Source organism: Oryctolagus cuniculus, chromosome 12, assembly GCF_051225735.1.
Source record: "Oryctolagus cuniculus isolate XC-2025 breed Fujian yellow rabbit chromosome 12, ASM5122573v1, whole genome shotgun sequence".
Taxonomy (NCBI): Eukaryota; Metazoa; Chordata; class Mammalia; order Lagomorpha; family Leporidae; genus Oryctolagus; species Oryctolagus cuniculus.
In genome coordinates, this window is record NC_142878.1 from 31,299,847 (window position 1) to 31,310,048 (window position 10,202).

The following is a 10,202-nucleotide window of genomic DNA, read 5'->3' on the forward strand; positions in this document are numbered from 1 at the left end:
TATCCCTTCCACCTCCGTGGAAGGGCAGTTCCCCCTGGCCGCATTCCCCACTTCCGCAGGGGAGCGGCACACCGCCGGCCGGCTCTCTGGGGGCTGCACGGGTTCCCTTAGATGTTCCCCATAGATGTTTCTGGTGCATGCCGTCTCTCTCCTCCTTTATAGTCCTCCTCCGCCAATCCCAACTCGGCTGAGTACGCTGCTCTCCAATCAGGAGCAAGTCCTACAGTTAATTGGTTGAACTGGAGGCAGCTGTGCGGAAGCTGTTTACTTCTCTCCCAGCGCCATATTGTGGGAGAGCAGATGCATAGAATAAGTCCTAATTCGAGCAACTTAGTCTAGTCCGGATTGCTCCCCATAGATCCCCCTTTCTTTTTATTTTTTGGCGTTGATACGCGCCTGTCTTCGGTGTCCCGCGGCATACACTCTGCTCTACTTGCTAGAGTTGCCACAGGCTCTTACAAGTCCTATCAGGCAAACCGAATCCGGGTCCTCTCTTCGCCATTGTAAGGAGGTTTTTAGGCGCTGATGCGTGCCTGTGTTCGGTGCCCTGCAGCGCATGCTCTGCTCTGCCTGCAGGGGACTTACAAGACCTATCAGGCAAACCGAATCCAAGCCTTCTCATTGCCTTATTGTGGGGGAGACTTATTAGTGTTGGTTCGTGCCTATCTTCGGTGACCTGCAGCTCATACTCTGGTCGAGCTTTGCTGGCGCTTACCGCCTTAAATCAGGCAGACCGAATCCAAGCCTCCTAATTGTTGCATTGTGGGGAAGCTTTACTGATGTTAATTCGTGCCTGTCTTCGGTGACCTGCGGCTAGCCGCCCAGGTACTCATCGCCTCACTAATCGGGCAGACCGAATCCAAGCCTTCTAATTGGCATGTTGAGGGGAGGCCTTATTTTTCTCTATTTCTCTATCTCCGGGCATTCCTACCTCTCCCATTTCACTTCTATCTTCCAGCATTCCCATTTCTCTTTTACTTCACTTCCAAACTTCTGTTTCTCTTATCCCTGCGGCTTTCCGGCACCTCGCCCCGCCGGCGGGTTCCCGGCTCTGCGCCGCTTCAGCCCGCGCGCCTCTCTCATCTGCACAGCTTCCCGGCTTTGCGCGGCTCGGGTTCGCGCGCTCCGCGGTCTCCATGCTTAACCCTTTCGCGTCTGAACCACGGCCTACGCCAGCGTTCCCTATCTATTCACGCCCCGTGCTCTCTCTGCACGCGGCGGCTTCCGCGAGTAACACAGCGTAGCTTGCGTCTCCGCCACTAGGATTCAATCTAAGTTCCCCGGGCTAGCCTGGCGAATTCAACCCAGCGTACGTCTCCGCCCCACGGTTTGGCTTCCCGTCCTTTGCTCCCCGGGCTAATCAGACGGATCCCAATCTGGCTTGCGTCTCAGCTTCTGGTTTTAACTTTTCGCCCCCTATTCCCGGGCTAACTTGAGAACCCCAAAGTGGCTTCCGTTTCCGCCTTGGCCTGCCCCCCGCGGCTTCAATTTCCCTAACATTTTTCTCTACCCGGTATGTTTCCCCAAGCTTTCCTCCAACGATATTCCTCCCTCATTTCTCCTGGCCTCTCCCCACAGTCCGCGTCCGAGTCTGTTTGTTCTAGCTTTCACTTTCGACCTTAGAGATTCCTCCCAGCTTCCCCCCGTAGTCCGTATCCGAGTCTATGCCTAGGCTTTCAATAGCTTCTTCCGGCACCTTTTCCGTCCAGCTTTTCCCTAGGCTGTTTGCTAGTCTCTCTCTCCGGTATTTTCCTGCTTCTTCCCGTTTCTTCCCTCCTAAGTTTGCTATCCATCCTGGGTTTCCTATCCGAGCTAGGTTTCCTATCCGAGTCACGGCACCATTATGTCGCTCCCCGTCTTCATGGGGGAACGACACTAAACCCTGCCTAGGCTTCATATCTGAGTCACGGCACCATTATGTCGCTCCCCCTCTTCGTGGAGGAGCAACACTGAACCCTGCGCTGTTCTTTCTGTCTGCTCGGCCTTCCCCGGGTTTGCTGCTGGTTCTTCCCGGGTTGGCTACTATCCCTTCCACCTCCGTGGAAGGGCAGTTCCCCCTGGCCGCATTCCCCACTTCCGCAGGGGAGCGGCACACCGCCGGCCGGCTCTCTGGGGGCTGCACGGGTTCCCTTAGATGTTCCCCATAGATGTTTCTGGTGCATGCCGTCTCTCTCCTCCTTTATAGTCCTCCTCCGCCAATCCCAACTCGGCTGAGTACGCTGCTCTCCAATCAGGAGCAAGTCCTACAGTTAATTGGTTGAACTGGAGGCAGCTGTGCGGAAGCTGTTTACTTCTCTCCCAGCGCCATATTGTGGGAGAGCAGATGCATAGAATAAGTCCTAATTCGAGCAACTTAGTCTAGTCCGGATTGCTCCCCATAGTGAGAAAGTGAAGTAAATTAGGAGTGGAACCTACTGATTTCTTTGTGTGAGAAATCTAGTGGATACTCAAGTTGTATTGCTATTTCAGCAATTTTGAATCCCTGTAAAATGACTCCTAAATTAATTATTAGAATCTTCTAAAAATATTTGGTATGTACTCCTGAGCTAGTCCTTCCAGTTTTTGAATAGTCCTCAGTTGCTTTCCTCCCCACCTACCCTTGGCCTTTTTCTTTTGAACTGTCCTCTGGCATTTGGGTGGCTAAAATATCCACTGGATTTCCTTGCCTTTCACAGACATTGTAAAGTGTTTCAGGGACCAAAATCATGTTTGTGTTTTCCAGCCTCCTCAGAATTCCAGAATCCATTCTGTATTCTGTTAAGAGTTCTGAAGAATCTGTGCTGTCATTTTGGCTTTACTCTTTTCCACATGAGAACCAAAGCAAGGTTATTTGTGCTGCGTTTCAGCCCCAAGTCCAGAGGTTTTTTTCTGGCTGACTACTTCATTCCTTCAGGGTAGTTGACCCCAGGAATTACCCCATTCCTTCAACCAGCAGATTTCCAGTGGGGTTTCTTGCCTTGCACTAATGTATAATTTTCACTATGGACTCAAATTACTTCTACTGCTGACCTCCCACTTGCTTGTTCCTCTCCTCCCTGAAAGTCAGTGTAAATTAAATTTCAAAGAAATGGGAAGATTTACCATGTGAAGGGAGCAGCTTATTGTCACAGGAGAGTCATCTCAATCAGGTAAGGACAGAGTTTCTATTTAATTTCAAGGATTTTTGGATGTTCACTGGAAGAGCAGGATAAGGTCATGACTAAACAGAATGGCAGATGACTCATGGCTGCACTTGGAGCAAGGTTGTTAACTGGGTGAGTTTGGGTGAGGGCTAGGTGGGGATAGGGCTGGCAGGGGGAGGTGGGCTCCAAGAAACAGGAGGAAAAAAGTAGTAACTTGCTTTCTTGGGTAGTGAATGTAGGTGGATCTTGTTAATAAGAACAAGAAAAAACCAAGAATGAACCTTCCAAAGACAAAAGCAGAAAAATAGAAAAGTATAGGAAAAAATATCATCGCATTATGTATTAAATTATTTCCTTTTTTGTACCATAAATACTAAGCAAAGCAAATGAAAAACTTCAAATATATATTAATTTTACTTAAAGCATTCCATATATTAGTCATGGGAATTAACAAATTAGGTCATATCTGATGAACAGTAAAAATATTTTCATCTCCTATAAGGTTCCTAGCAAAAATTTTAGACTAAATGGGTCAGGCATGAAATAAAAATGGAGTTATTTTTCTTATTATCTTCAAAGGACTTTTTTCTTGACCAAGAGAGTAATTTTCAACCTGTATGTGCTGAATTGTTCAGGAAAACAGAAGAGCATAGTACAATGAGGGTCAACATGCTGGAGGTGTCTATGGATTTAGCCTCCTGGAGCGAACTCAGGCACTACATATTCTAAGCCAGGGCTCTAGGCCTTTTCAGGGTTTTCCTTGAGGACCTGTCACACATTTTAGTGGGTTGCTTTTACTCTTCTGGGCCTTCTCTCCTGTCTGTAAAGTGAGGGTGGGACTAAACCTATGATCCCAAACTGGTTCTGTATTGGAATCTTCTGTGTGCTGAAAACATTCTGTTTCCTAAATCTCTTCCATGGCGGTTCTGACTATAAGTTCATGGGGAAAGGTCTTGGAATTTACATTTTTAAAAATATTTTCATTTATTCATTTGAAAGAGAGAGAGACAGACAGAGATATCTTCTATCTGCTGGTTCTTTCCCCAGATGGCTGCAATGGCCAGGGATGAGCCAGGCCAAAGCCAGAAGCTTCATCTGGATGTCCCATGTGAGTGGCAGGGACTTGAGCACTTGGGCCATCTTCCGTTGCTAGTCCCAGGCAGGGACAAGCTGGGAGCTGGATTGACAGTGGAGCAGCTGGAACTGGAACCAGCACTCATATGGGAAACTGGTGCCAGAGGTGATGGCTTTACCTGCTGTGTGACAAGGCTAGCCCCTGGAATTTACATTTTACCAACAGATTCTGATGTGTTGCTAACTTCTAGGAACCCTGGATTAGAAATGCCATTACTCCTTTAAAAGAGAGAAGTAGATTTAGTTTGGGGAGAAGAAATTAGGGTTGCTCATGGAGACTTCGGTGTTTTTTTTTTTTTTTCCTGCAGAATTTGCCTATGAGAATGAGATAAGAAGAGTTTGCTTTTCTGACCTAGTAGCCATTTTCAGTTCAAAACCTGTTACTGAACCCAGCTCAACGACCAGGTCAGCATTACCATTTCATGACATAATGTTCCTGGCACAAAGCCTTTGATTTGTGCTTGTTTGTATGAATAAAGGCAGTGTCCTTTCCTTACAAATAAAAGAGGAATTTTCCATGACTATAAATTGGTTTAGTACTGCAAACATAGAGCTGCCATTGCTTATGTCAAGGTATGAATTTTAGCTCTCTTTTATGCTCCTTTGGTAATACTGGTTAGAAGTGGAGTTCTGGTTTGGGTTTGGGATGTGGGCCAACAGAGTCTGTGTCTTCCCTTCATCTTCCTTTCCAGTGTCATTTCTTTCTAAAGGTCCACTTGCATGGGATGAATATGTTCAGTTGGTGGCAGCAAAGTCCTGTTACAGAAAATTCTGTGAGGCTCCAGTCTTAGATAGCTTGAAGAGAAACAGAGGGAACAAAGCAGCATGTATAATAACATCCATGTTTTCCGTTAACCCACAGAGCTATAAATTTATTGCATGTGCTCAGAAAAAAGAAAAATGTGTAAAAGATTTCTTGCTGTCTCTGTCTACTTCTAATCCCCTAAATATATTCTTTGTTTCCAAATACAGTAGTGTATGTATCGGCTTTAGATGGGAGATTCAGACAGGTTGTGACAAAAGAAAAAAAAAAGGTTGGCATCTAAGGATTTATTTTTGTTGTCATGTAAATTTATGAAAATGGGAGTTTTGATCTTGAAATACATCTAGACAAGATTAATGATTTAGTGTCTGGGGAAATCAAGTATTTGATGCAATGAATGAATAAGGAAGGTTTTACAATTTTACATTGGCAAAGATAAAAATTCAGAATTTAAAAAGCTATTTTAGGGTTCCAGTTTAATGGGAACTATAGTAAGTGCCAAAGAACATTAGGTGATATCTGACTAATGTATAGACTGGCAGGGTTTGTAAGCAATAAACAGATGGAAATAAATGGACGGAAATGAAAAATAACCACAGTTTTCTGCCTTTGCTCCGGTGGTGAATTAGTCAGTGTGTCTGTAAAATTGGGTGTTAATTCAGGGGCAAATGGATACAATGGAGCCCTCCACTGGCCCACTGATCACCTTGGCATTGTGATACTAACTTTATCAACATGATTATCATCCAAAATGATTTATGCTTATGGAGACTCTGTCACTATTACTGCCACCATTATTCTGAGTAATGGGGGTGGAGAGGAGATATTGAAGTGGAGAAAAGACACTGAAGGAAGAGCTCTGGGCTTGTATGTTATCAGAATACTGACCTCCTCATGAAGGACCACCACCTAGAAAAATGGTTAAATATGAAGATTTGAAGATTAAATATTTGAGTAGTGAATATAAATAGTCTGATCTGGTGCTTTTATTATAATGTTAACCATTAGAACATCAAATGATTACTAATATTTCTAAATGAAAGTTCAGATTGTAATTCTTTTAAATATCTTTTCTATACTATTTTTATTACATATAGGTTTTTGGGAAGTATTTTTATATTTTTCTATTAAGTAATTTATACTTTGTTTGCTATTTGTCTTGTTATAGTTGTTAAAAAAACTTACAAATGTTGGATGGTGATTTCTGAACTTCAAAATACTTGTGTGTTGAAATAGTATCTTATAAGTTACAGTATGAATTTTAAGTTAGATAGACAACAGGTTGAACATTCTAGGTAAAAATTTCAAAGTAGTTTGGAATGTAACCATGTAAATCCCATTTAAAGTAAAAGGATTTTCCAAACTTAAAAATGTTTTTTGATGTGCACAAGTTTGAAAATACGTCATAGAAAATCTCTGTTCCTGTAATATCATCAGATGAAAGTTTGTTTCCTCTTTATCTTTCAATTTTGAAAATATAGCGGGCCGACACCGCGGCTCACTAGGCTAATCCTCCGCCTTGTGGCGCCGGCACACCGAGTTCTAGTCCTGGTCGGGGTGCTGGATTCTGTCCCGGTTGCCCCTCTTCCAGGCCAGCTCTCTGCTGTGGCCCTGGAGTGCAGTGGAGGAAGGCCCAAGTGCTTGGGCCCTGCACCCCATGGGAGACCAGGATAAGTACCTGGCTCCTGCCATCGGATCAGTGCGGTGCACCGGCAGCAGCCTGCCGGCCGCGGTGGCCATTGGAGGGTGAACCAATGGCAAAGGAAGACCTTTCTCTCTGTCTCTCTCTCTCACTGTCCACTCTGCATGTCAAAAAAAAAAAAAAAAAAAAAAAAAAAAGAAAAGAAAATATAGCAAGGCAGCAGAAAATTGTGAACATAAAATTTTCACTCATGAGGAATTTATGACTAGATGTTAGAAAAAAGCCACAAGAAAATTTGTAAATGTCTCTTTTATTTTTATTTATTTATTTATTTTATTTTATTTGTATTTTTTTTTTGACAGGCAGAGTGGACAGTGGGAGAAAGGGACAGAGAGAAAGTTCTTCCTTTTGCCATTGGTTCACCCTCCAATGGCCGCCACGGCCGGCGCGCTGATCCGAAGCCAGGAGCCAGGTGCTTCTCCTGGTCTCCCATGCGGGTGCAGGGCCCAAGGACTTGGGCCATCCTCCACTGCACTCCGTGGCCATAGCAGAGAGCTGGCCTGGAAGAGGGGCAACCGGGACAGAATCCGGCACCCTGACCAGGACTAGAATCCAGGGTGCCGGCGCTGCAGGCGGAGGATTAGCCTATTGAGCTGCGGCACTGGCTGTAAATGTCTCTTTATTAGAGCTGATTTTAAAAGAATATACTTTGTAATTTTCTATTTAAACATAGAAATATGTTATTTTGCATTCTGAAATTGATATAATGGTGAATTTTCAGAACTGGACCCTTAATAATGTGAAATTAAGTGAAACAGATGCCATTAAATGTTGGACATTCTAGGTTAAAAATTCAAAGCAATGTGGAATGTGGAATCACTGTAGGAATTTCTTGTGTGGGTGGTTCTTATATCTTTTCACCATGAACTGACTGATTTCCACCTTTCTCTTGAGGATCATGCTGGTAAGTTGCTATTACATAATTTAGAAATGTTACATCTGAGAGTGAAGGTTGAAGATAGGTAAGGATATTTTTCCTACATTTTTCCCCATACAGTTTATTTCTTCTCCGATCTTTTTCCTATTGTATAGGCTTTCTAACTTGTTCTGCCTTGCTGCTTCCCTTCAGTACATTTCTAAATATTTATTTTATTTGCCTGAAGGCAGATTTATGGAGGGGGAGGGGAGGGGTAAGGGGAGGGGGACCAGGAGCTTCTTCTGGGTCTCCCACGTGTGTTCAGAGGCCCAAGTACTTTGACCATCTTTTGCTGATTTCCCAGGTGTATTAGCAGGAGGCTTGATCAGAAATGGGGCATCCACTTGAACCTGCATCCATATGGAATGCTGACATCATAGGTGGTGGCTTTACCTGCTATGCCACAATGCCAGCTCCTTGATCCATACATTGGTGACAAACATATTAGTGGCTCTAATTGGCTCCAAAAAGTCAATTGTAAAATTTCCAGGAACTTTGTGAAGCAGCTAATAAACACAACCATTATTAAAAATCAAACCTATAATTAATTTATATTAAAAGCACTCAATACTCAAAACCTATTGCTTCTTAGTTCCTTTATTATCCTTTTAACTATTACCTCTGCTTTTTGGGTTGTATACATCAGTTCTCTGGCAAAAGAGATCCTGCTTTGCATCCCTTCTAGACCTGGCCCTCAGTGACTTCATGTTGGTAGTTTGAAATCAGTCAGGAGGGAGTCTTTATACAACAGCAATCAGCAAATGGTGCAAATCAGGCCTTGATTTAATGTCTTCTTGATTGCCTAAATTTTAAAGATGGAGAAAATGTTCCATGCTGAATAAATGTAAAGTGTGTCTTATTTGTAGCTGTCAAATTGTGAATAGCATACAAAACATAAGGAAAATTTCTTCCAGTATTTACAAACTCTTACCCAATTTAGCAAATAAATCACTGACATCGTGGATAAATGAGTGAGGTCCTATTGTATGCTTTTTCTTTATTACACTTTTGTCTTATTCCCATTGGAAATGAAATTATAAACCAACATCTGGGTCACAACTACATTCATTTGTTAATGATGTGATGTCTTTTCTGAGTTTGATAATAAGCACTATTCCTAGTCTGATTTTGTGACACTGTCATTGGTGATAGAATTATAAAATCTGTGGACTTTCAAGAAGTAGCAAATAATACTGAAATTAAAAGGATAGGGAATTTATAGTAAAGAATATTGTATATTTTATTATTTTTAAATTATATTTTATATATCTTCTATGTAACTAAAACTTATAATAAATATTTACTCATATACATAAATATTTTCTTATACATCGGGTTGTTAACTATTTTCCAGCTCATCAGTATATATAATTCTTGGAGTAGAGTTGGAAGTCATTTAGTCCAAACTTCCTATATTCAGATACTGACAAGATGGTAATTTAAAACATCCCAATCTGGATAGGTTTATACAAATGTGGATAGGCAGCTGCTAATATATACTTTTCCTTGCAAAATTTTTATTTCCACTGCCCATGTATTAAATTCTACTGTGTAGATTTATTACTTTGTGTTTTTGTGCTTTTTGATCTTTTAGGTAGTAATTCCAAAATGGGAGTGTTTAATGGGAAATACCAATTAAAATATAGTTTTTTAGGTACTATATCCTCACATCCAAATTTGCTAAACATAACTGTAGATAGTAGGGTTGAAAGAATCTGTCTTTTTTTTTTTTAAATGTTTCCCAGACTAACAGAATACCACAGATTGGGTAATTTATAAGGAAAAGAAATTCACCTGCCAAGGTCCTTCTTGATGTGTCCCTCTTGTGGCAGATGACCATATGTGAGAGAGGGAGCATTTGAACTCAGGTTTCTCTTCCTCTTCTTATAAAGCCATGAATCTCATTATGCCTGACTACTTCCTTGCCACCTCTCCCCCCCACCTCATCTAACCCTAATTACTTCCCCAAAGCTCCACCTCTAAATATATGTGAATTTGTGAATCAACTTTGTAACACATGAACTCTTGGGGGCCACATTCAAATCACAGCAGGAACTACTGCTTAAATTTTATATTAGCTATAAATAGCCCAGAGGAGCCTAACATGTAAGTTAACCACTGTACTAGTTAGACACTACTGACAGAGCAGAAATCAAGGCTCATGGACACAACTCTTTACCCATTCCTCTCCCAGATATCTAAAGCTAAGTGGAATAATGAATCCTGATAGGAGGCATGCTAAGCATAACCAAGCTATCTGTAAACGGAATTCTCTTGACACTCACATGTAACTATCTGGATAAATATCAGAAAGAAATCTTGGCCATTTTCTTGGCTTTGTTGCTCAGGCAGGAAATATGCTGTGTCTTCAAGTGCAGTGTTATGAAAATCAGAGATTGTTCATCCATTTTGTGTGGGCCAGTTATATGGCTTCCCAGCATGCATGCCCATCTGTCCTGCAATAGAACCTTTAATTTTCTATGCATGTAGTTTTTACAAAACTATTGGCAGAGAATAAAATGACCATGATTCTGTATATCTGGTTGGTCATTTTGAGCCCATGCT